General features: G+C 41.2%; 1 long non-coding RNA gene across 1 annotated transcript; it reads right to left on the reverse strand.

The window, feature by feature from the left end:
* Window positions 1-2516: 2516 nt before the first annotated feature.
* LOC128083150 (uncharacterized) lies at window positions 2517-26842 on the reverse strand. Its single transcript, XR_008207968.1, has 3 exons — window positions 26670-26842; window positions 26483-26541; window positions 2517-2669 (listed from the first exon to the last, which is right to left on the reverse strand). It is a non-coding gene; the product is annotated as an uncharacterized LOC128083150 (long non-coding RNA).

Here is a 26842-nt window from a genome sequence, read left to right on the forward strand (position 1 = left end):
TGCTTGACCATTAATCTGTTACAACTCCTTTGGTATGGAAAGTGAGGAAGGATGCTACAAGTGGCACATCCTATGGAACTGTCAGGGCTGTTGTGTGATTGAGCATCTGACTGTCCCACTGTAGTGGGAGCCCAGCGAATGCTCCAGTGTCTGTGGTCATGAGCATCCAGTGCCACAGTTCCTGTGCTCTGCCGTGCCCATCACTGCTGCCTTCATTCTGGGAAGAGATTTGAGTGTATTTCACCTTCTGTTGCTGAAGATGGAACTGTTCCTGTTCTGCTTTCATCATCTTTCTGATCTGTGCCTATTATCTTCAGGTAATCCTCAAGTCTGGCTCTAGACAGAATATCCCATGTCTGACCTTCAGGAATTGCCCATGAGGCCAAGTTGTACTCGTTTCAGGAGTGTCATTTGTAGCAAACCAGTACAGAATTGCTTCCCTGCAGCCTTTCACTTATCCATCTGACTATATCAACAAAATAAGAAAAATACTGAGAATGGTCCCTAAATTACTATAGCTTTTTTTCACTCAAAGAGATGTAGGACACGTCTCTGTGCCATAGGGTGGTGATCTGATGCTTCTGTGTTCCGTGTTGCTGTTTCTGCAGTTCTTTCCATTATTTTCCTCTTGCTCTGGAGGATGAGCTGGTTCTGAACAGGCAGCTTTCAGGCTTGCGTTGGCCGCTGTCGGTGCTTTTTCCTGATCTATCCTGAAGACTGCCCACATCTTAATGACTTAAAACTAAGTCCAGAATCAGTTCACTACTTTTGATCTGATGACAGTTTTCTTCAAGCAGAGAAATACTTTCAAATCTCAGAGCAATAGCACACTACTAATATATGCTGTCCTTAAATAATAGCCTGACATAGGGCAAAGACGGTAGAAGTCTCCATAGCCACTGCTGCTTTGTGCTGTATTTGAAATAAGGTGTAAACTTTATTTTCTCATTGCAAATCACAGAACTGCATTTGGAAGGGACATCTGGGAATATAAAATCCAAATGATTTAAATTTATTTTTTTTTTTTGAAAATTGGGGTTTGTTACTGTACAGGAACAGGAATGGGAGGGGAAATGGCTTTTACAGAAAGGAAGATGGGGAAGTTCCAGGGCATCAAGAAAGCTGAAAGCCCCAGATGTCAGTAAGCAGATGTTCTGCATTGGTGAGCTGCTGCCAGGGGAAGGCCGTGATCCTTTATTAATGATTGAAGTTTCCTATGGATTGCCCATTTGCTGAGGCTGTTCATTTAAAGGGTTCTCTTGGTGATCCTTCTGCCCTCTTCAGCTGGGTCTTGTTGCTGTTTGAAAGCAGCACAGGGTAACACCTGCAGCTCTGTGGCCTTGGTTACTTGCTGCTGCAGGTGGGGCTGTGCAGAAGCTGGGCTGCAGACCCCTGTGCTCCATGGCAGTGGTGGCTCCAAGGTCCCTCTTTGGTTGGAGAAGGAAAGAAGCAGAATAATTCCAATGGTCTTCCACACTTATTCTCCCAGGAATTAAGCTGAGGTTCCTTATCCCAAATTATTCCCAAGTCACCTCCTTGAGCCTGGATGAACTGCCCTGATGGCAACACGCCATCTCTGATCAAATCCAAATTTTAGAACTCGTTTTATTCTAGGCTTAAATAACGAGTATGGGAGATAAGGCAAAGCATTACCACAGATGTCCTTCTAGTTCCTTTCTGTTGGGGAGTGTTATTTGCCTTTCCTGGTCAAGCTTCAGTGGCACTGGTGTTCATTTGTGACAAACAGGGAATAGGGAATTTACTGCCTCTCTTTTGTGCTGGAAATCCGGTGAGATGTAATTTGCAGTGACTGGGATTCCTGTATTTCCTGGGGTTGATTTGGCAGGAAACACCATCACTTACTGTCTGTGTTAATCTTTCTATGAAAAACGTGAGAATGAAAGTGTGAAATCTGACTTTGGGATTAAGAACCGTTTTCTGTTACTGTGTGGTATTTCTACCCACTGTGCTCACTTTCCTTGATTGCAGTATAATTATTGCTGAGACTTCGGTGAAATGCTGCAGTATTTTCTCCTTTTAACTACATCACAAGAAGCAGATGGAAGTCCCAATCCTTCCTGTCATAGCTCAATTAAAAAGCTAGCTTGAATGTGATTTACTCTTGCCATTGTGCTAGCTTAAATATAATAGGTCAAGAGGCAAATCTAGGGTTGTACTGTGAGGAAGAAGGCATCCATCCATCCATCCATCCATCCATCCATCCATCCATCCATCCATCCATTTCAGCTTCCCAAATACTTTGTCCAGGTGGAAAACTGTCAGCCAGTTCCCCAGGGTGCCACCCCATGGCTTGCAAATGCTACCTGTCCCTGTTCTGGCTTCGTCGTAGGAAATAGATGTGGAAATAATGGATGAGGATGGAAAGCCCTTTCCATTGCCATGTTCAGTAGTACAGGTGAACCTTGGTGTGAACTTTGCCTCCTTGTCCTAAAGCAAAACTACCATGCTCCTCAACTTTGTAAAGCCTTGTTTTTAGATCTAGTTCTGTAAAACCTTGTTTTTAGATCTAGTTCTGGTTGGTACAGGTGATGAGTTCACATCTCGCTCCTTGCTGCTACATCTTGTGATCCTGTTCCACAGTTATCCATCCCTGTGACAGTTACTGGAATGCTGAGTGGCAGGAAATGCCCTCAAGGTTCTCTGTAACTCTGCGGAGTGAATTAAGATGATAAATTGCATCTGAAAATGTTCACTTGGGGAATCTAATGATACAGTGAATGTCAGTAGGAAGGGGGTGGGGGGGAAAGAAAATCTGTGGTGTGATGTGGAAAGCAGAAATTGGCAGCAAAACGGTCCTAAGCAGGGAAATGTAAATAGGAGCCACATATTAGCCTAACAATACTTTCTTGAGTGTTTCCCAGAACATTCCCTTGGTGCCTTTGACTTTCTGCCAGGGCACCAGCTGTGTTCCTGTCCAACCTCCTTCCTTTGTGAAGTGTTGCCATGATGCTCCCAAATACCAACCAACCCCTGCCCTGCAGGCTGCCAGGAGCTCTCTCTCCATGGGGACACACTTAACTGAGGCACACTTCCTTGCCATCAGGACTGTTGGGAAAGATAGGTGAACGCATGTAGACATGCTTACAAATGTGAGTGAATGGTATCTAATACTTCAGTAATTAGAAATCTGTCAGTGCAGGAGCAAAGCTCAAGGCAGGGCTTCAACTGGGGTTGCTGGGCAGACCCAGATAGGTGAGGCAGGCAGGTTCAGGTTAACAAGTGGACCATCAATTTTAAGAGAATCTCTTCAAACAGAAATCTTTCCTTTGTGAGACAAAAATGGAAGCAGCTTTACCTGAAATCATCACAGGGACTTACTGTGAATGTCTGCTGGAAGCAATGTTTTCTTCTGTTTTTGTTTCTGAAAAGTAATATTCCTCTGGAGGCATTCTGCTGTGCAAGTGCTGATGCAAACTGTCCAGCATGTGAAGTTATGTTTGCAGAGATGAATCCACAGTAAATATAGCCCATGAATTTCACTTTGTATTCTTTATCAGTGCCTTTGAATCTGAAAATGGGGCTGCTTAACCTTGTGGGGTGACACCTGGGTTGTCCAGTTCCAAGGGGTGTCATTGCAATTAGGAGAGGGCTGACCAATGCAGTGTTTCAGGAACATGATCTTAAAACTAATTGCTTCTTCCTATAGAACTCTGAAGGCATCTGTGCTCATCCTATTGTGATTCATCTGTGTAAGACAGTCTTTGTGATGAGCACAACAGGGAAAGCTGCTCTATTTTCTTTTAATGGCAGCTTTTAATTTACGGGAAAGAGTTGTGATCACACTTGGAAGCTGTGGCAGAATTGACAGGGAAGATGGCAGTGTTGGTTGTGTTTCTCTTCATGCCCAGATAGCTAAATCATCTCTCTCTCTACAAGGAATTATACACCGGGGAACTCATCACCAGTTTTTCCTCAACCTTTTCCTTCTTCAGCTTATGAAAAATACGCTGCATGCCAAGGGGCTTCTGCTCTGTTCATGGGTAAGTTCTGAAGCTGAGAATAGAGGGAATAAGCCATAAGTTTTACTTGTTGTGAGCAGATTGGGTAGTGAAGACTTACCTTAAAGCCATGGCCAATTGAAATAGTGATCTTTTGATTGTATCTGATGTTCATGCATCTGCTACTTAGCAGATTCCTTAACGAGACCTCCAGCATGGTTGCCCTAAATATTAGCAATGCAATATTACTGATTTATTGGTGGTACTGAGGCAAAACCTGAGGAATGTTAAAACACAGGAGTCCAAATTTTGCTGAAGTTTTTGCCAAATCCAAATCAGGATTCTTTGTCCTCCATCCTGCTTTGACAATTCATAACAGCCTGAGTGTTCTCTTGCAGTTTGTGTGTATACAGATAATCCTTTTCAGTGCTGAATTAGCAAATATAGTAATTACTAATATTCTGTGCTTCAGCTACTGATCTATGGATGAAGTCAACTGCTTCTGACAATTGAAGTAATTATTTGGCTTGCCCAGTCCCTTCTCTACTTCCAACTCATATTCAGTTCTTGATGGTATCAATTTCTGGAATGAAACTACTATTCTGCCTCAATAAAATATTTATGGTTGTCAAGTGTTTCCTGACCTGCTGTGAGCTTGCTTTTGCTTTATTTGTTTATTGGTGTTCGTGTTTCTCCACTGTGCTTCGATGGAGAAACAAAGGGCCTCCCTTGTTAATGACAGTAGTGTGAATTACCCAACCTCATGTCTGAAATGGCCTTTTAGTTACCTTTAGGTATATTTTTCTCAGGCTACAAGCTGTTTGAAAATGCTGATGCTCAATATTTCATTTTCCTACTGAATGAGCATCTTAAACTAAAAATGCAAGTAGTTTATCACAGATTTAAAGTGACCATCTTATATAATTCTTCTTAACCAATTAACCAACATCCTTGATTCATCCTTATCAACCTGCAGGTGATCTCTCCCCTTCTTCTAGGTAAAATCCACAGCTCTGACTTAATTTCATCTCCTATCATAAGATTTCTTTCCTTAGCCACACTTAAATTCAGTGTTAAATTGTAGTAAGCCAGGATATAAATGTAAGCGTGACATCTGAGATATAACCAGGGCTATTTCTTCAGTTTTATTATAATTTAATAATAGGCTTGTGGCCAACTGGCATTTATGAATTTTGTTGTTTATGAAGGTTAAAATGGAATTGACCTGCTGTAGATGTTTCCTTAATGCTTCTTTCATAACTGATGCCAGATAAGGTGACTAAATCTAATACACCGCGAAAGTTAAAATGGAAAATAAGCATGTGTGGGCTGAGCTTGGCTTTGAATGGTCAGAATATGACTCTAAGAAGCTGCTCATACTCCTTTCCAAATGTTATGATTTGATTTAGAAGATAAATTTCTGCAACTGAATGTGTGCATCACAGCTGTTGCTATTACTGCTTTGGTTAAAAAAAAAAAAATAGCATGTTACTTCCCATCAGAAGCTTACTGAGTATCTGTCTTCAGCACATAGTTTGTCAGATATTAACTTAATGGAAGACTGAAAAGATCTGCCCAAGTATTATAACAGCCATTCCTCATCAGCTGGGAAAATTGGGGCAGCTTCCATTTTAAGGTAGCAGATACTTCTATGTAACTCATGGTGTCTTCAGAAAGGGCTCTGGGATCAGTAAGGAACTTTGGGAATGATACTTTGCTTTCAGAGCATCCTGATTTGTACAGGAGTAAGGAGTGAAAGCGGAAGTTGAGGATAACTCCTTGTGGAGCTGGGAGAAACTTCTCCTTGCTTCTTTGAGAGAAGAGGGCTGGTAATGCGTGATGCATTGCTAAATGCATTCTAGCCAGAATTGCTATACAGTGGCTTGCTGAGCCTAATTATAGCAAATCTGAAGGGAGATGAGACAACAATGGCATTTTATGCTCAGTAAAAGCTTATGGCATTCCCCTAGTGGTGCACATATCAATGTGGCGTGACTGACTTCAGTGCAAATGAGTCCCAAGGTTTGTGTTCAGTTTCCTGGTGGCTAGATATCCCTTCCTTGTCTGTGAGTTGAGGTTTGTACAGCACTTCTCATTTAGGGTAGCTTTCTCTTTCTTTCCTTCCTTGGTTAACTCCTGCAATTAGGCGCATGTTGTCCTTGCTGAATTGAGTCAGTTTATAAAGCCATGATTTTTGGGAGCGCGTGGCAGCAGTTGTGGATTTCTTCAATCAGATGTGTACAGCCTGATTTTTTTCTTAAATCATAGAGCTAATTCATATCCCAGCTTCCAAGCTGGTTTTGGGCACAGAAAGAAGCCTCTTGCACCTTCCGAGTTGAGTCAGTGAGTCTGAATTTCTGTCATCTAAATAAGTCTTCTGTGGACTGTAATTCTTCCACCCCTTCAGGTTGCTTATCTGTTGTCACCTCTTACCTCCTCTCTCTCAACCTCATTTTGGTTTTTTTTTCTTTTCCTCCTGAGCAGTCCCACCACCCATGGTTTGTTTTCATTGCAGCTTGCACAATAGTTATCACTTGAGCTTGGGCAAATTAGTTCTTGCTGACATACATGATTCTCTTCCAAAGAGTTCATTGGCCTGGGCAAGGATGCTTACATTCAGCTTCCTTAACTGTGCTTGAAGTCTCTCCTATTTGCCTTTTATTTTATTAGTTGGAATTTTAATAAAAATGAAAGATAAATAGGAATCTAGCCATGCATCTGAAGCTATTTTCTTGCTGATAGTTCAGTTCAGTGTTGAACGCTATTCAAACTCTGGCTTATTTTCCTACATTAATCTGAAAACAGCGCACAGTTCTGGCTCTGTGCAGTATCTTAGCAGGCAGCTGGAGGCCAGCACAAGTATGTGATGCCTGAGTCATGGTACCATTCTTGCTTTCATAGGTGGAATTATGATTATTTTTATTAACATGACTGATTTATCTCCACTTTGGGATACTAAATGCAGTGCAGCTGTCTTGTTCTGGCTACACAAAAAGGCAATAACTGTCCCCAAAAGCTCAGGAGCTGAGAATAATGTGGAGGTGACACATGGCTGAGGCTAATGTGGGAGCATGCAGACACCAGGCACAAGTTCTGATGCTCTTACTGTAATTCTACAACAGTGACCACTTCTACTTTAAGAGTGCAAAAGACAATTTGTTGCCAAGCCAGAAACTGCAGCAAATTCAGATGCATATAACATAAGGGATTTTTTCCTATATTTTAGTTATGGGCTTCCTATAAAAGCAGCCAAACTCCAAATACCTGCTGTGGCCATCTGAATGTAATCTCAGGCAAACAGACACGGGATGTGCTGTGCCTAATGAAAGGGTCTGTGAGAGTAAATATTAGTATGAGGTAAGGAATGCAAACTGAAATTTGGTTTGGATGGGGGGGGGAAAAGCAGTGTAGCACCAACTTGTGCGTTGCTGAGAGCCTTAAGGTCTGATGCTGCAGAGCTGATTTGCCTTGGGTCAAGCTGAATTTTGTAGGACCGTTATTTTGGCTTCAGATTTTGGAAATCCCCATGTGCTTCTGATGATGTGAGCAAACAAACACTGCTGGAGGTGCTCAGGGCTTTATCAGAGAGGGACATAAGCATTTAGGTGCCAGGGGGATCATAAATTCAGGGAGTGTTACAGCAACAAAGCACCTGTTAGGACAGGATATAATACAGATCTGAGGTCATTTTCCTACCTGAATATCTCTCTGGGAGTTAACTCTTTCCTTTGTGCACAAGCAGGTGTCATTGTCTGATGACTGCGGAGAGGAATGCCTGTGGTGTGGGTCACAGTGTATGGAAATACCCTGATCTTGCAAATGTGAGGCTGCAAGTGTTAAAGACAGCAACTAGTTGCTGTTTCTCCTGCCCTGTGCCAGGAAGATCTGGAGATAATAAGAATCAGGAATGAATTTATTTGTCTGCAGGGGTATTTCCTCTGTTGTGGGGATGGCCATTGCCCCATAAGCAGTGGTGTTTTGGTGTTGATAGATAGGAGAGAGAATGGTGAATTTCCTCAGACAGTAATGGCTATCTGGAGCCTGAACGCTGTTGTCCAGTGAATAGTTCTTAAATATAAGCATTGAAAGTCATTAATGTAAGGCCAAGATTTGGAGTATTTGAATCTTATGTTACTTTTAGAAATGTCTGGATGCATTTTATTGATAATATTTGTTACAAAGATTGCATGTTCAGTTTGAAATACCTGGAAACATCAAATAATGTCATGCAAGTCTCATAAAAATACAACTGATTAAAAATGGTAATTCAAAAGAGCACCATTAGCAAAGGCATGGCTTGGGTAAAGCAAAAGGGACACTTTGTTTCAATGGCAATTGTGAAAGGAGTCTCCTATTAAAAGCATTGTTTTCAGCTAAATTGTCAGAATTTACTTTGCATGCTGAATAAAATAATTAGAAATGGCTCTATGGTAATGAAGGTTTTGTCATGAGAAAATGCATTGGTTTGATGCCAGGCTCTGAGCAGAAATCAGCAACAAGCTGTGCCACTATCGTTGCATTAGGAATCTTGTACTAATATTTTCTAATTAGGACCATTCAGAAGTAATGCCATCATTAGTCAGATAAACATCCTGCTTACCAAAATAAGGGCTGTAACTTCTGGACACTTGAGGGAAAAATTCAAAGCCTGGAAGCCAGTACGGAACTTACATTGATGACAGTGTTCAATTTAGTGAATACCTGAAGGCAGAATTTGACCCTTTCTCACTGAAACGCTTGCTCTGTCTTTGACCATTTGTGCATTCAGTTTTTTTTATTGAAAGAAGTGCAGGGAACAATAGTGTCCCTGAAGGATTTCAGATTGCTTGTCTTGAATATGAGTCAGAAAATCCTGGAATAAAATCTCCCCAATGCTAGTAATTTTTCTCCAGAATTTCTCCTTCCCTGTTCCATGGAGCTGAGAGCTTCGAAATAAATTTTAGCACTTGAAAGTGTGAAAAGCACTGACCTCACTTCTAAGGAGTTCATACCATCTGCCTTGGCATTATATTTCTGCCTTGATATTGTTTTTTTTTTTTTTTTTTTTTTTTTTTTTTCCTGCCATCATTATTGTAGCATTATATTATGGGTAGGTTAAGGCTAATACTTATGAATTAAGCCTTTTGTACTGACCTGGTCTCATTGTGTGGCTGAGGCTGATCCCTGCTCACCCCTCTGGGCTGGTTTGCTTGGGAGCAGAGAGGGCAGAAAATTCACTGCAGAGCTTCAGCTGCTTGTGGGATATTTGTCACAGCTGCATTGTGCTTTCCAGTCCTAGACCTTCTTGATGATGGCTGCCTCTTGCCTCTTGGTGCCCTACCAAGGTGCCTTAAGGCTCCCAAGCTCTTTAGATCATTGATGGCATCATGCAGAAAGGTCATTCCTTTCTGTTCTCAATCTTCCCCAAGTCTCTCAGCAGCAGGTGCTTTGTCCAGGTCGGATGTGTTTCTCTGAAGATGAAAATCTTCACTGCTCTTCCCAGAAGGACCAGCCCAAGATAAACTGGGCCAATAGAAAAGCTCCACATCCATTAGAGCAGGGCAGTAGGGAGCAGCTAATGAGCTTTTATGGGAACTACAAATCTTTTGCTGTTTTGAGCATTCAGTACCAGATGGAAAGAGGTGGATGTGTGATGGCCTGAGAAGCCTTACCCAGGAACTACTCTCTATCAGAGAAATTGGTCTCTATTTTATCCTTATAAGTATTGATCCAATATCTCAGCAAAACACTGTGGTTTAGACTAGTTCCCAGTAACTTTGGAAATAAAATAGTCTTTGGCACAAAGTCACTTCTGCCAGCTCCTTTTGACAGATTGCAATACAGTAAGTAAACTGCCTGTGGTCAGTAGTTTACTCTCAAATATGTGCAGTTCCAGTTTTGTCTTTGAGTTCTCTGAGGAAATTGGACTTCGTGGTTGCAGAGCTCAGGAAAAGTTTTTTCACACCTATTTGTTGTGTCTAGGGCTTAATTTTCAGTTGTTGTTTTTTTTTTTTCTACTGGAAGGTGGGAGAGAGCAGAGGGGAATGGGAAAATGAATCCAATTTGGCAAGTTTATTTTCTTTCTATCCTGCAGCCAAAGCAGGAAGAAAATGTCTTGGAGTTGGCTGCTGTCCTTTCTGGATGTGTCTAAGTGTTTAAAGTAAAAAGTGATGACTTTGGCCACCCAGACCTCAATGCCAAATTTAAGATGGTTGTGCTGCATGTACAAAACAGGCAGGTTTTGGTGAGGCTTTCAAGGGGGTGGAGGTACAAGAGGGAAAGAAACAAGGATGAATAAAGCAAATGTTTTCTGTTAGCTGGAAATAATATTATGAATGACACAGCAATGTTTAGAAAAAAAAGTATCATGTGGGACGATTTGAGGATTTGGTGAGATTAGCCTTAATCTTTGTCAGTCAATAAAAAAAGAAAATGAGAATAGATCCTTTCTTAGAAAGACAATGACATGTAGTATGTTTGCTGGAGCTGGAAAATTGGCACAATGCGGTTCATGTCATAATAGCATTTAAATCCTCAACTTCAGGCAGAAAAGTTTATCTGCTTTGTACTGGTATGCTCATAGCTAAGTGCGTTCTTCCATAAGGCTCTGGAATTCGTTATCTGAAGGCTCATACACTCATCTGATGACAAATTAGCATTATTGCTGAGAGATGCTCTTGTGTTCTTCAAGTTATCATTGAAAAAGACAGCTTGCAATGGATACAGGCTTAAACTATCTTGATAATTAATGAGCTGCTGGCTTAGCTTTTGTTGCTTTTCTTGTTGATTTTCTTGTTTTCTTACCTGTGTTCTGAGTAAAAAATCTTATTTCAAGAGTATTGAGATACAGTTCCCAGCACTAGGTCTAGAAAAAGTGCAAAGACACTGAATGTAGTGTTGTGTTAAGGAATGCTGAACAAGGCTGGAGAGACCTGAAATAAATTTCTTATTCTGTGAGCCCATAGAGATCTCCAGAAGAAAAATGCAGTGCTAGAGCTAGGCAGTAATAACTGCTATATCAGATCCCTACTTTGAAATTGCATAAAATTACTTTTGGGTCTTAGAACACTTTTTAATACATCAGAGGTTAGCAGTTGATAACAGTTTGTGGGTGTGTGGAACCTCTAGGATTCAATGTTTTCTCCAGTGATAATTCCAACTGGAAAGTAACAAAACATTGACTGGTTTTATGGTGAGAGGTAAATGGAACAATTATATTCATGTAAAGGTTGAACATTCAAGTCTGTGAAGATCATTTCTAATACAAGTGCAGCTTAAGACATTACTGTGCATAGAACACAGCGATGCATTGCAAAATTAATGCTCCTCCTAATAGGTGAAGAGTGAGTTGTGTGTACATGGATTTAGTGTGTGAAGCTCAAAGAACAGTGTATTTCTCATAGGAAGTGGAAGTCTTGTGCCAGCCAAAGCTAATGCTGATTTGTGGAGGAGAAACTGCCTACACTGAGCAAACCCCAAGCCTACAGGGTTCTGCTTGTGAGAGGCCCATTGCAGTAGTGAGATGCTATTAAGATTTACTGATCTCTAAGGTGACAAATTTTAGCTTCCATGTGGTAGAGTAGATGCTCTGGTCTTGTAGTTGGATTTTCCCTATTTTTCTGCTACTTCACTTCAGGAATTATGCTGTTCTGGAAAGCATCAACTATTTTTCACAGTCACAAAGAAGTTTGTTAATGGATATTTCATAATCATTCTCTAAACAGAATACTTACCCTGTCTGGAGACGGGCTGTAATGAGCAGCTCTTGGCACCAGAGCTGGGTGGAATTGTCAGTTTTCACCTTTTTTGAGTGTTCACAAAAGTTTGCAAAGTTAGAGGGTGACATTTCTTGTTTTCCTGCCAGCAAAGGAGGCTATTTGTGGTTAAGGTTATAAATTTAGTGTGAGCAAAATCTGAAGGTATTAGTGATTTGCCACACATGGAAATACATTGAATTGCAGTGTTCTTACTTTCACCTGACCAGAAAATCCATCTGTCTCCAGTCCCTTAAAAATAATTCAAAAGAAAATGGAAAATGCTATAGAGAACAACAATTCTTCCAGGAAAACGTCAGTAAATCTTCTGCCCTCCTTTCTGCTACTATATAAATACTGATCAGTTTAGGGTTCATATTTATGAATATGGAAGAACGTGGGAGGGAAAATCTGAATTGCAAACCTTATGCATTTCCTTTTTTGCTACAACCTGATGGATGCAAGCGATCTGTGCAAGTAAAAGGAAAACTTTAAGCTCTTTAGCTGCAGTTCTGCCCATAGAAGTTACCATGGCTCCACCAAATGCAGCTGAAATATTTGAGCTTGCATCAGTTCAGGATTTGGCATCAACTTTGTGAAAACGTGAATGCACTCCCAATAACCCACTTGTACCATAACCAACTTGTGTCAGTAGCCATTCATCTGGTGTCTGACCAGCTCTACTCCTCACTGGACTTGCCTGCAGCGCTGCAGAACTCAGGGGTGTGCTGAGAGATTACTTTTGGTCCTGAAAATGCATTGATACAGCTGAAGCACCCTATACATGTGAGGAGGAGCTGGAGGTGTGTAAGGGAGGAGCTGTCTGCTGGTGTATGTGGACAGCTTGCATCTGCCTGGCCTGAGAGGAGCAGTGCAAAGTGCAGTAGTATGAAACATGCTGACTCCTCAGCTTTGCAGCTGATTCCTGCTGTTGCTGCTGGGTTTTTCTCCCTTGCGATGGCAGCTGCGCACCGCTCTGTTGTCACAGATGCTTTTTGACAATTAAGAAATCTGCTGCTGCTCACAGCAAGCCCTGCCTCCCTGGTTTTATTTGGCAGCCTTTACCTTAAAAATGGTTAATTACTTGGCTTCTCTCTACCCCTCAGAGTTGCTTTTTTCAAGTTTACATTGCCATGACTGGGCAGCAGTAAATCATAGCCCAGCTGCAGCTACTGATCTCCTACAACCCTTTTTTTCTCTTAGTTGTAATTTCAACTATAAGCTCAACAATAAGCTCATCTCTTAATCTCAGCATGAACAAATGGAAAATGGTCAAATGACGCACAATTTTAAGCTTCTTGCTGTATAAATTAGACAGAGTGCGTCAGTTCACTGGAATACTCTGACCTTTTCTCCTTAAAAATATTGGTGGGGGGGAAGATCTGGGTTGATCTCTGGGTTAAAAGTCTTCTATATTTACAGTGCAGAACTGCCTAAGCATAAGGTACCAATATGTACAGAAGCTGGTGCTTAAAATACATAGGGAAGTGGAAGCCAGGGCATATAGAGGAGAGTGCCAATAAAAGCCGGACTGTTACTAGCTTTCAGCAGCTAAATTTACTATAGTATTTGTATAGGGTAGTATTTCCCATCCTAAGTATAGGGAATAGGGATATGCCAGCTACCTGTGGGATTTAAAACTGGATTCAGAATCACTTTAATCAGAGCATTGTTCCTCCTTTATTTCAGCTGTGAGCCAAATTTGGCCCCGCTTCCCCCAGTGCGAGAGGCTATTGCAGCCAAGCAAAGGCAGAGCTTGGCTGTGTGTGCTGGGAAGAGAACCAGGAGCAGCACTGGCCCTGGGATAATTTGAATATTAATCTTGCTCAATGCACCCCATGACTGTGAGTGTTGAGCCAAGTTAGGTTACAAACTGATCTATTGCAAAAATCTGGTTTTGCCAGTGCTAAGGGAATGGATTTTCCATCATCAGTGCTTACCTTGTTATTGCAGTTCTGTTATATCAGTTGGGTTTGGTTTTCAATTGCCTGCTGCAGTAATGGTGATCAAGTCATATAGAACACTTAGCTTGATTTATAAACTCAGCAGGTGGGTGATTTTTGTATAGGGGTGTAGTTCTGTACACATAATAGACTGCATTTGGAGAAAAGATTTCTCTATTGTGTCACCTGATGCTCAATGTAAAAAAAATTACTGCTATAAAAGAGTTTTTTCAGAATTTCCAGACAAAGAATTCACTTTTTGTACTCATTACTTGCTTTAGAGAGAGCCTTTTTTACAATGCAAGTGCAGCTGATGCTTGTTTGCTGTTCTCTGCAGTTTGTGCCCTGCATGTGGGGCTCAGAGCTGGCTGCTGATTTGTCCCTTGCTCTCCTTCCCTTCGGTGTGGAATTAGTTTCTTCGTTATCAGCATCTTCTAATAATGATGGCTAAAAATGGAGGGCAAGAGGGCAGAAAGCCTAACAGGCTCCAAAGTCAGAGACAGGGCTGAATTTGATTCCTTTTTTTTTTTGGGGTGCTATGTGCAACATGAGGGGTGTGAGCTTGAAATCATCAGGAAATCAAATTATTAAAGCATTTTATATCTGAAGTTCTCAGTACTTCTGAAGTAAGGAAGGAATCTTAGTGAGATCTGGGAGGACAGTGCCCATGTGTGTTTGGGCGTCCTTCTGCCAAATCCCTGATCTGAATGGGTTCAGATGTGGGACTGTTTGCCATCCCCTAAACATAAACACCCACATGTTGTGCCTGTGTTTATTGACATCACGTTTTCATTTGTTCCTTATGTATCTTTCTTCATTTTCTTATGGATAGCAGAGCTGTAGGACCTCACTCTTTGATGCACATGCTTCACAAGCTCATTCTAACCCTGAAACCTGCTGCTTAATGCATTATTGAAAGCTGTTCTTTATTTTTAAACTTTCCAGGGAGTTAAAAATAGACGACCTGATCCTTTTCATTCTGTTATAAATCAGGAGTGGATCAGAATTATACATTGAACACTGTATAATCCATTGGTTAGGGATTGCATCTGGTGAATGCATAAGTTAACTGAACCAAGTCTATTAGTTTCTCTAAAAAATAAAAATTCCAACCTGATTCTTGGCCACTTCTTCACTGGATTAAGGTGCCCTGACTCAGTTTAAGTGTACCGAAGCATCACTGGATTTTGAGCTATGTATTTTCATTTTCATCCAGTAGAATGAGTAGAAATTTGAGCAGGAATGTCCTGATTTTGTGCTAGTTGTGGATCTACTTTTAATTCTTTTTAGTGAGAATGGAATGTAATGCTTTAAAAATCTATTGCTTTGAACTGGATAGCTTTCAGGAACCCAAACCCCTGGCTCACCTGTATGTGAATAGTGGTCTGTCTTGACACTTGGCACGTGACTATGAAATATGTAATAACCAAGGCAAGAGTGGAACTGGAACAAGTTTGACTACCATGAGCGATTTTGTAAGATCTGTGGAAGGGGTCTGGTCCAATGAGAGAGTGCCTGTGAGCATCCTGGCTGCCCAATTCTTTCAGTTTCTATGAAAATGTACTATGCAATGGTGTCAATTATTGTTACAGGTGGGATTCTCAAATGTACTCGGAGCCAGCAAAGCTCTATTCATGCCAAGGGCATGGATAAATGTTCTAGAAAATCGCATTGAAATATCTAAATAGTAGAGGTGACCAGGGACTACTTTTCTATATCTGCTCTTGTCTGTGTCTTCCTTTGCAATTTTGGGACCTGAGAAGAATTTCATGGGCTGAAATCTCATTGAAAAGAGAATTCTTCATACCTTGACTTGATTTCATTCCAAAGGAGTTTCTTAAATCAGGGTGGGTAAAGTTCCACCAAAACTGTCAGTGAGCAGTAATTTGGGATAAAATATTGAGATGATTATTCTTGAACAAAAAACTGTCATAGCATTTTTGTATGCAATTGTTTTCTTGCACTGTATCAATAGGAGATGACCTGCTAGCTTACATCTGTTCTGAAAACCATCTTACGTGCTCTTCTGCAGTTTTCTGATCCTTAAACATGTCCACTCTAAGAAAAACCTCTTCTTGGAAGATGTTTTTTGATGCAGATATGCAAATAAGTTCTAAGGCAAGTTATGGAGGGAATTTCTAATGAATGCTGCATCTCCAGAGAAATTATCCCTGTGCTCAAACACTGGTAAAGAACAAGCTGAGCCAAGAGATTCATATTGAATGTGATGAGGCAGAGAAACTTTGCTTGTACTCCTTGTGTATTTCATGCAGAACACTGCTTGCTAAAAGAGAGCCATTAGGGCCAACCCCAGTGTGCATCTCTCAGCCTCACATCCCACCTTCTGCAAAGTGTTATCTCTATATACGGGGTGTAGGATGCTCTGTGCGGTCAGAATTGGTGCCTGCTTTTTAGGCTTCAGCTTATTCCCATTGTAAAACAGAATACTTAGAGAAAGGAAAGGTTTAGAGGACTTTTGCAGCTAGAAACTTTCTGCAAGGTGTTCCGTATCCTATTGCTCATGAACTCTCTGATCTATATTTACAAATGGCAGGTAAGCAAAAATAGGTTTGGATGAAAGGAATACTGCCAGCCACCTGGCTCACCAGCTTAGTGTCACGTTCATGGTTCTTGACCTCCCTAGGGCCTCCACAAGGGTGTTAGAGCTCGGGGGGATTAGAAGGAATGCAAAGCACTAATTCAGCTTTTCCCGCAGCGGGTAGGTTACATCCACTGCTGCCATCAGTTGCAATATGATTTTTTTGTTTTCTAATAAAGAGAGGAGTTGGCTGGGAAGTGGACATGCTAGCTGCGTGAAGACAGTGGTGGCTGGCTACCTCTCAGTGCTTGTGCTGTATTTTTGGAAAGAATTCTGGAACAGTTGATGGAAAAACAACAAGCTGAGAACAGTGGCCACCATTTAACAGTAATCTATAGATGTGTTTGTTCTCGAATCTCAGAGGTACAGATGGCAAAGTGCAAAAAGAAGAGTTGTGAGTTTGGGGTTTTGTCAGCATGGGGATGTTTGTTAAAACTGCATCGTGTCAGAGCTGGCTGTGCTGAAAGGTAAGGTAGGCTGTTACTTAATACGATACAAGCTCTTCACCCATAACTTGGACATCTAAGGGTGGTAAAGGGTCAGGATTTGTGTTCCCACTTGGTAGCAGGAGAAAATGAGGTCTGGCGTTGACCCCAATGACAAAACTGTAAGGTAATGGCCCCAGGCTGTGCCAGATGAGGTTTCAGGTTGGCTATTAGGAGCAGTTGGGCACTGGCACGGCTGCCTAGAGAGGTGGAGGACTCACTGTCCTTGAAGGTGCCCCGTAACCACGGGATATGGTACTGATGGGGGCATAGTGGGGCTGGGGTTGGACTTGGGGATCTTAGAGGTCTTTTCCAGCATTAATAATCCTATGGTTCTCTGCCCTCCCCTCAGCTCTGCGCACAGCAGCAGCTCCCTGTTCTTGTGATTCTTGGGGTGAGGGAGTTCTGCTCTCTTGCTGTGTGGATACCTTGTGCCAGGCCACACTGCAGGCTCTGTTTTGTGTATCGAGGAGAGGGTAAGAAGGAGAAGCAGAAATGGATTTGTAAATAGGCTGGATTATCAAGGACTCCTATTGCAACAGAAAAATCTGAGTTGGAGTGTTAGTAAGAGGAATGTTTCTGGCCAACGCTCTATTTATGTGAAGTGTTAAAATACTTCAGTTCTCACTAACTTGAGCTTCTGCCCATGTGATTTCTGGTCTGTAGCAATTCTTTCTGTGTATCTGTAACAAAGCCAGTGACACTGGATGACACTGCTTTCATTTCTGGGGATATCATCCAATACAATGAGCTGTGGATTAACGCAATGTGAAGTATTTGATTTGTTTTTTAAGATTCTTATGTGACTATCCCACTTTAACGAAGCTAATCAATGCTCATACTACAGCAGTTTTATGTTCCCTGAAGTGTATAACCTATCAACCTAAGTAATCCCAGCTGGTGAATATTAGGGAAGGTCTGTGCTAAGATGTACATAGGCTTTAACTACTGTGCATTGCTCTGGTTCAAACAGCAGAATTCTCCTCTTTGGAGGAGACAGAATTCAAATGCAGTGCTCTGAGCAAAGGGAAAACACAGTTTATTTAGATGCCAAAAAGATGACTTGTTCTGGATGTCACCTGCTAAATAAGCAGCTGAGGAACAGATTAAAGCAGGGTTAAAGAATAGTACCAGTTGGAAAAAGCATTTTTCATCTATATTCTTTTTCTATGAACTGTGACTGCCCATTTGCAGCACAGGTTCTTCTCTGCTGTGTTAAGAATTCCTGGTGAAGAGGGAGATGTTTTTATTTTGAAATTCCTCTTCTAAACCAACTTTGAGTTGAATTGGGAATTTCGATGGAAAGATGCTCAGCTATGTCTGAATCAATAGGAGGTATAGCTGCTCTGAGTTTATACACAAGCATGTCATGATCTCCCAGCAATCATTAGATGTATAAGTTGTGTTAAAGTGCATGTTTCCACTCAACACCATGTCTGGGAAAGTCAATCCTGTAAAACAGTCAAGCTGAAAAAAGAAAGTCAAGCTGTAAAACAAATAGTCTTAAGCATGATTTTCCCCTCCTGTAGCAAGGGCAAGCTGTGCTGGTTGCTTTTCCAATAGCTTTGGTTTTCTACAAAGAAATGCTGAGAAGTGTGATATGAGAGTTACTATCATGAAGGGAAGGTAGAAAAAAGTGCATTTGAGTTCATAGGGCTTTCTTCTGTGCAAACAGGAAGTTGCTTGACTAGAAAGACGACTACCAAATAGGCTGTGTGTGGCAATACAGGTGTGTATAAGTGGGCTTCAACACTTACTATGCTGTAAATGATTAGGTCTTTAAGTGGAAACATAACAGAAATAGCTGATAGATTTTCAATGTACAGATTATTTTTATGGAAGCCACTTTTTTCCAATACAGTCTGTGTCACTGGCAGGGGAATTATAACTTGGAGACACAGGATAGATGGTAATCTGCTAATCTCTACTAACAGGTGCTTTCCAGGCAAATGCATGCCCATCCCTTTAAGATGCTCTGGAACTGCTTTTGGGACTCTTCGTGAGTCTATTCTTCAAACCCAGGGCCAAAGAGGCTGTATTTATCTGCCTACTATTAGGTTCCTAAATCCGTGTCGTGTAGATTTAGAACATGGAAGCGTGATTGCAAAGCTCAACTGGCACTCTATTAAGAGAACTATTTGCAGAATGCAGCAGCCCAAAGTATGGCCAAATCTAAAAGATGAGTCTATGGGTGCCACCTCCAAACTCTTCTTTCTGAATTTCTTCTTCTGAGTTCTGTGAACTGCTTACTTCTCCTATTAAGCCAAGCATGCTGCTTTGGGGCTGAATCATGGAAATCAGTTCTGTGGCAGGAAGAGAAACCCGAGTCTTCTGACTCATAGAAAACTGCTCTTAATTGGTTGAATAATATTGTCATAGTTTAATTTGAATCAATTCATACGTAAGTTATATAATTCCCAATGCTCCACCACCAGCCTGAGAAGAGATTTCTTCACATTAGAGGCGGAAAATCGAAGCCTTTACCTATAACTAGGAAAGCGTGGCTCTTCCCAGATCATAGGAAGAAATGAGAGAACATCAGGTGCAATAGTGGCATTCTGTGCACTTCACTTGGTCTGGAAGGTCATCAAAGCCTTATAGCAGTGGAGAGATCATGACACCTTTTACAGAGTAAGAAATCAATTGAGAGAGGTTAAACAGATAGTTTAAGACTGTACATCAAGGGAAGTCAGTGCATCCCTGATAAAGCTGCTGAAAGGACCCAGTTCACTGGTGAAAAAAGGACCTTCTTAGCAGAGACTTGGGGTGAGGAAATTGAAAATGCTGGATGGAAAAAAAAAAAATAACTGCCAGGTTGAAGATAAGTGAATAAAAATACACTGCCAGCAAGCAAGGACAGCTGTGGTGTTACACCCAGTGGCAACTGTGGAAAAACAAAGCTGTAAAATAAATATACACATGGGGAAAGGTTAGGCAGGTCCTACATTCCTCACTACTGTTACTGTAACCCAGTGAATACAACACCTTGTTTTTGGATGTGAACACAACAGTGATCCTGTTGCTGCCAGCTAATGGAAAGGATGGGTGATGCTTGTGTCATTCAAAACTCACTGTGTTGGTCTGCCTTCATCTGCAAATCTGTGACCCTCAGCTAAAAGGAGAGAGGAACTATGACACTGGATTCATGCTATCATGATTGTATTGTCATTCTATCAAAAATATGTACAGTAAGTTGGTTTAGCTAAGAGACTTAATGTAAGGACCTCAATGGTCATTCTTTTCTTAGCAGAAGTGTGTGCCAGGAGAAAAAGTTCATTAGTGCCTGAAATAAAAACAGAACTGCCTCATTTTCCAATTACATCTATCACAGCACAGTATTAAGATTTTTGTGCTGTTCTGAGGGGGAGCAATGTGAGATGTTCTATACATGGACTCGGACTGAGGTCAGCTGGCCTCATGCAATGACCAGCATCAAGGTAGCAGTGATGGCATTGCCAGGTAATAGTTATTCAGAGACTTTGGCTTCATATCATGGGGAAGTCCAAGCATAATTTGAGAAATGGACAGTTGTGGGAGGCTTCCATGTCCACGAATAGATGTTGAACAGTATGGCCGTGCAGCCTTGCTTTACCTCTAACAAGAGTTAAAACATTTGAGACCTTTTGCCAAAGGTTTGTGGGTCTAAATGTTATGCCATGTCTCTAAAATCAATCCAAACTATTCCAGAAAGTTTAAAAAAAAAAAAAAAAATGATAGAGAAGTAAATATAAAAAACATAAACTAGCCTTACTCCTACATAATAGGATTTCTTCCCAGCAACAGGCTGGGCAAGGGTTGGTGTTCAAGTCTCCTCCAACCACTCAGGTTATTCTCAGTGCACTGTTGGTGGTGCTATTTAAGAATTTCCAGTACACCGAATGGTAACTTTAGTCTGCATTGTCAGGAAAAAAATATCACCTACAAACTATTTTAGACTTAAGCACATCAACAGTTACTAACACAGTGCTTTACGAGGCTCAGTTAGTTATGGAGCTAAGCTCTCTGTTGGTAAAGTAAAACCAAAGAATATTTAATCTGCAGCCATGCACATAGTGTATTAAAAAGTTACTTAATTTTCCATAGGGGGAGGGAGATGTTGTGCTGTAGTTATCAGGTGGTGGTTGTGCAGTGGACTTGTATTTGCCAGTTTGACGAATGCATTTAATAAGGTATGTTGTTCAATGCCTGATAGATATTTGTCCCATTACCATTTGATAAATACAGTGTTTGCTTTTATATGTGTGAAATAATGAAAAGTAGGCTAGCCAGTGATGGCTGTGTAAAAGACAAAAGTGCATGAAATCAAACAAGTAAAAATACCTACACTTGTGAGGATCACACAGGTGAATGACTAAGCAAGTAAATACGAAAGACATCACAGTGTCAGAATAAAGAAGTCAAACAATTGAAAAGGATGAATTGTTTCTACAGAAACTAAGGAAATTGTCGGCTTAGTTCAACTTAATTGTTGGACTTCACTGAAAGTTGGCAATTCCAGTTAATTTCTATGGTATTTCAGATGCTTGTAATGACATACCATGAGTTGCAGCCGCTGTCTGACACTGGTGCTGAATCATATGACTTGCTGCAAAGTTTGCAGATGTCACAGGCAAGACCTAATTAAGAGGTTGTAATCAAGATGTATCTGAGCCCTGACCCAGCATTCACTGAAGTCTCCAATAATCCTTCCATCAACCTCAAACAGTGATGGCTCATCCTCTTTAAAGCAGCTGTGTGCTGCCCCCAAACTGCTCTTTTGCTGTGCTCCTGCAGGGCAGATTTGATTCTCATGGCTTTTTAGAATTTCCAGTATTAAAGAGCTATCAGATAGTTAAAATTACTTAGGATCGCTCTGTCTTATACACAACATCTTGTAAGCTTAAAAGCAAATTGTTGGCATTTCTTTCCTGGCGATCACTGGCAAATGATTGGGATGAGCTCCGTCTCTGCCAGACTCAGCGCTGTGGAGCCTTACTGTTTTGGCGGAGAGTACAAACGATTTCCATTGTGCTGCTCAAGCAAAAAATATACGAAGCTGTTGAATCTTGCACTTCTATGTGCTTTCATTTGGCAAAGGAAAATGTAATCATTAAACAAATCTGTTTATCTAGCAGGTCAACTTTGATGTATCTTAGCTAGTAGAAGTCATTACTCCACGTCTATTTCTTGCAGGGTGTGAACGAGTTCTCTTAGAACAAAGAACAGAAAGCTCATGTTGCCAATGAGATTTTTATGGCCTTTCAGTATCTTCCAATAGCTTTGAAAGGAATTTTTATTCTCTATAATTTACCTCTTCCTAATTTACCTTTGGAATCAACCTCTGCTTTATTGAAGTAAAAGGTCTTCTCGTTCCATTATGCTTAGTCTTGGGGCAAGCCGATGTGATTTATGGAAGGCAGATAGAAGCTATCTTCTGGCTTCAGCCAAAAGCCACGTAGGCCCACAGTTATCTGAGCAAGGGTTGAGCATCCCATGCACAGCAGCTGTTTGCTTAAGGCTTTGATGGTCTGGCTGCCTTGGAAGGTGATCAGGCTCATCTCACACCTCTATAATGCAAAGCAAAACCTGATTTATTTCCAGTGTGTTCCAGGGTCAGTGCTACCATGTCAGATTCTCATCTGCAAATTGTCTTGTGAAGCATGAGACTGTTTTGGGTGAGGGCATAGGGAGTTAATTATCTATGTCCAGGTGTAAGGAACTTTGAGAAGGAATAGAGTCTGATTGCTGTCAGTTTCCCCACAAATCTTTCTAAAGCAGCTCTTCCCTTTTAATGAGTTACAAATCCTACTAATCCACTTTCTTTCATTTTATTACAAGTTGGAAGTGTCCAAAAGTTTCCCCATCCATACTCTGACTGTACAATACACTGCATATTTAGTCCAGTAATACTTTGCATTTATGACATTCCAAAAGCTGTTGCATATTAGCAGTTTCTCTAGCTCCAGGGTGTTTTGCAACACAGCAGTCTAACTAATGATTAAGGGGAAAACAACATAATCATGTGCTGACACTGAGTTATTTTATAAGCTACTTTTATCTCTGATGCCCTTTTTCTACCTGCCACAGAGTTTCTGTGGTCCAGCCCAGAGGTGTTCCTGCAGCTGCGCTGGGAGGAGGTGGATCTTCTCTACTCCAGGGTCCAACCCCTTTATCCACCAGAAGAAAAGGGAATTCAGCTCTTATCAGCTATCAGGACTCCATGACAGTTATCCTTGCATGCACATTTATTACCAGGTTTAATTTAACATATGGAGAACAAGTGAAAACTGCAGCTGGTTTTGTGGTGTGAAAGCAGTGATTGACAACTCTGATGTATCTTAGCTAGTGGAAGTCATTACTCCACGTCTATTTCTTGCAGGGTGTGAACGAGTGCTCTTAGAACAAAGAACAGAAAGCTCATGTTGCCAATGAGATTTTTATAGCCTTTCAGTATATTCCAATAGCACAGCTTAGCCATTGGGCTTGGGCTGTGTAGGTCAAAAAATGGTTTTCTTGCCTGCACTGAGCACACAAGGGTGCTCATAGAGTGGTGTATTAGAGGTGTTAGCATGACTTGAGGGTTTCTTTTGAATGGGGAGGGTTAATCACAGCGATTTAGCTCCCTTGTATGACTTCTCCAGAGGAGTAGTCTGTCAATCACATAATTCATGACTGATGAGTATGAAACCTCTGGGGTTACACATGAAGTAGAAGAGAGCCCACAGAACCATTTCCCTCAGGTGAGGTTTGCTTCTAGCTGCCTTGCAGTGAGTGGGTGGCTGAGCTTCCTGGGATTTCTGAGCTCTGCTGAGCTGAACAATTCAGCAGGTGCTGTGACTGATCCCTCCAGACAGCCTGGGGAAATGCAGGTGCCCCACTGCTGCAACATGAAGCTCCAAACTGGGCCAAGTTCCCTGAAAAGCTTTAAAACTGTAATGTTTTCTGAATAAACAGCATATCAGGTTGCAACAAAGCACCAACCGACTTAAAAGTTGGCTTTGTTTGATCTAGTTCTTACAGAAGCATCCAACATTTCCTATTGCTGAGCTGAGATTTACCTGCGTGTTTACAAATCCAAGTGTTAATCTGTGAAGGTAAAACTATGTCAGTTTTCCCATAATTCTCAGAGGGGAGGGAAAAAAATGTTGTAAAACAGACTGAATTCTGCAAAACAAATAATGCAGAGCAATTTAGCAGTGCTTCTATTTCCTGCTTGATTTCTTCAATCCTTCCAAGAACACTTAAGGAATCAAAACTGATACTTAATTCTGACAGTGTGTTAATGGAAAGTTTGAGGCAGTGGAAAATCATTTTTTTAATTTTTTTTTTCATTTCAGCAATATTTACAATTTGCCAATTCAGTCATTTTTTGGCAATTGCTCTCTATGCCCGTGAATCCCAAACTCACTTGGATGCAAGGCACGAGAATGGGGTAGTAAAAAGATAGGGCTCGTTTTATCTGTGAGCCAAGCCTGTTACCTTTAAATGAGATTGATCATCCTCGGGACAGATCAACTATTTCTGTGGGTAAAAGTTGTGTAAAGACTATTGTCTTGTTAAACTATGGAAGAGGCAGAACTTGAACTCTCTCTTGAAAGTATCTGTCTAAAGCCGTACAGCTCTGTTTATGGTTATACGCATGAGGCCAAACCACTGTGACTTCAAAAAGACTTTTCAGAAGAAAATAGAACTCTAGTTCATTCATCCCAGAAATTAAATTTAAAAATAATTAAGTAAATTGAAAAATAAGAAATTATTTCTGCATTGTTATATGTTCATAGTTTCCAGTGTTTAGATGTTAAAATTGTGGTCGTTTTTGTTGGTGGCTGACTAAAGAAAGAATAGAGGAGAGAAAAAGGTCCAAAGGGGTTTTAATTAAAGTATTAAAAGTTATGAGGGGCACAGCTGTCTGATCACTTCATTGTCCCTCAGGGAAGAGTCAAAGGGTTAAGATTAATGACAAATACATCTAAAGCATGTCAAAGGAAAAATATTGTACATATTTAAGCAGCCTTTGGAATTAACTGTTGCAGGGAAGCTGTGTGAGAGTATATGGTGTAACATGACTTTTTAAAGAGTCGGCTATTTTATAGGTAGTAATAACTAGGAGGTAGTATTTATATCTTGATGTCTGACAGCTTTAACCTTAGTGATGGCTCTGAACTTAATGGTGCTAAACTCTTAGAAACTGTAAGGCCAAAGAAGTGGGTATTGCATTAACAGTAACAAAGCAGTGAAGTTGCAGAAATTCTAATGACACGGAGTACATGCTGTGCATCTCTTATAGACTGGCCTAGCTAAACGTGCAGTGGGCTTTATTTCAAGGGTATTGGTTTGTTCTTCAAGTATCCTGTAAGAAACAGCGTTAAAATATCAGCAATTCTATTCAAATCAGTTAGCTGGAAGCTTGCAAACATAAATGGAATCAGTGCAAGCCGCTATTAAGGTCCATACTGTTGTTAGGTTGTAAGGAAACCTCAGTGACAGTGCATTTAAAGGTCACCTTAAATATTTCCCAAACTGCTATATGTGACCCTGGGGGTTTGATATAGCACACACCAGGCATGTATTCCTTCCTTGAGTTCTCAAACGAATGAAAGGTGGACACAAAGAGAATAGTTTTTGCTGTTTCTATCAGACTGTATCTGTCAGGGAGAGGTACAGGAGAAGCTGAATTAATTGCAGTGTGCCACGAGCGGTTCTGGAAGGCACAGCAGTGGAAAACAAAGAGCTTGTATGTCAGCTGCAGCAAATTAATAGGGATTCACTTAGCCAACGGAGTTATGCCATTTTAGCACCAGCTGTGGAAGGATCTGTCCCACTATCTTTCACTTACATGAGCTAAGAAACAGAGATTCAGTAACATGCCTCTCTGCTGAGTCAATAGAGTAAGAACCTTTCTTTCCATGTGCATTAGTTTTGTGGCTATGGCAACAGTGTATGCGTGAGGGAAGGGATGGCTTAAAATAGGCTCCTGCTCCCAGTTGGAAAGAGCTGTCAGCAAGCGTGTGGTCACCCCAGGGCAGCAGGGAGGCAGGTGCTCAGCTCAGCCTCCCTTGGGTCACCTGCTCCAGAGAGAAGCTGTGACAATTCCTCCTCCTTGAGAGAAATTGCTGGTGGCTGCTCAGGCAAAGTCTACCTCAGTACCTCAGAGGCATGATATATTTCCAGCACTGCTCAGTGTTGCAGGCTGTCCATCCTCCAACTCCTTCTCTACTTACTACATGTAGAGAAAAGGAGAGGGCCTGGGATGTGGAAAATAGTAGTTTTGGCTGATGAGCTGTAACCTGTTTTGGTCTCTGTTAATTAATTTGGCATTGGTTGTATTGCATTGCATGCTATTATTAGTTTCTCTCTTCCCCTCTGCAACAAATTAGGGCTTTCACATCTGCCTAAAAATAAAACTTTCCTGTCTGCTGGCTAACAAGCAAAACCAGAATGCAGCATATGTGTAATAAAGATGCACAGCTGTTCTGTCTGTGAACTCAGGAATGTGCAGGGGGGTGTTGTGTAAGGGTCTGTAGGTACCCAACAGCAAGGAAGGGTATTTCCAAGAAACTGACACGAGGCATTGTGGAGAGATGGTTGCAAAGGATGAAGCTAGAGGGGAAGCATCCAGGAGATTACTAGAACTTAAATGGGAAAATACTTATTCATTATAGTTTTCTTTTAATGCCAGTCCTGTAATATGGTGGTAATATGGTAATATGTATATGGTGGTGATCTTAATGAAAGAAAGTTGGATGCAGAGGAAGAGGTGTCATTCCCCTAAGAGTCTACTTACCTCCCTGCTCCTGCAGGCATCTGTCCTGGGCACAGTCCTCCTCCATCCTAGCCTAGAAACTAAAGAAGAAAAGCATACCTCAAAAGTGCCATAGCTTTTATGTTTCTAACAACAAAGCATTTGAGAGCCCTCTATGATTCTGTTTTCTTACTCTCATGAACCTCTACTTGAGATATTGCTCACCCACCTGAGAACGTCACAGAGTGAAAAGAGTAGGGCTGGTGGCACGTTCTGTTGTTTCAGCAGCCATGTGCTTAGTAAGGCTTCTGTCAGCTCCAGACTGTTGCTTGTGCAGCTTAATGTGCTTCAAGCAAGGAGGGCTGTGTAACACAGCCCGCGTGTTTTCATTCTTTCCATGGC

The sequence above is a fragment of the Tympanuchus pallidicinctus genome, unplaced genomic scaffold (assembly GCF_026119805.1).
Source record: "Tympanuchus pallidicinctus isolate F22 unplaced genomic scaffold, pur_lepc_1.0 scaffold23, whole genome shotgun sequence".
Classification (NCBI taxonomy): Eukaryota; Metazoa; Chordata; class Aves; order Galliformes; family Phasianidae; genus Tympanuchus; species Tympanuchus pallidicinctus.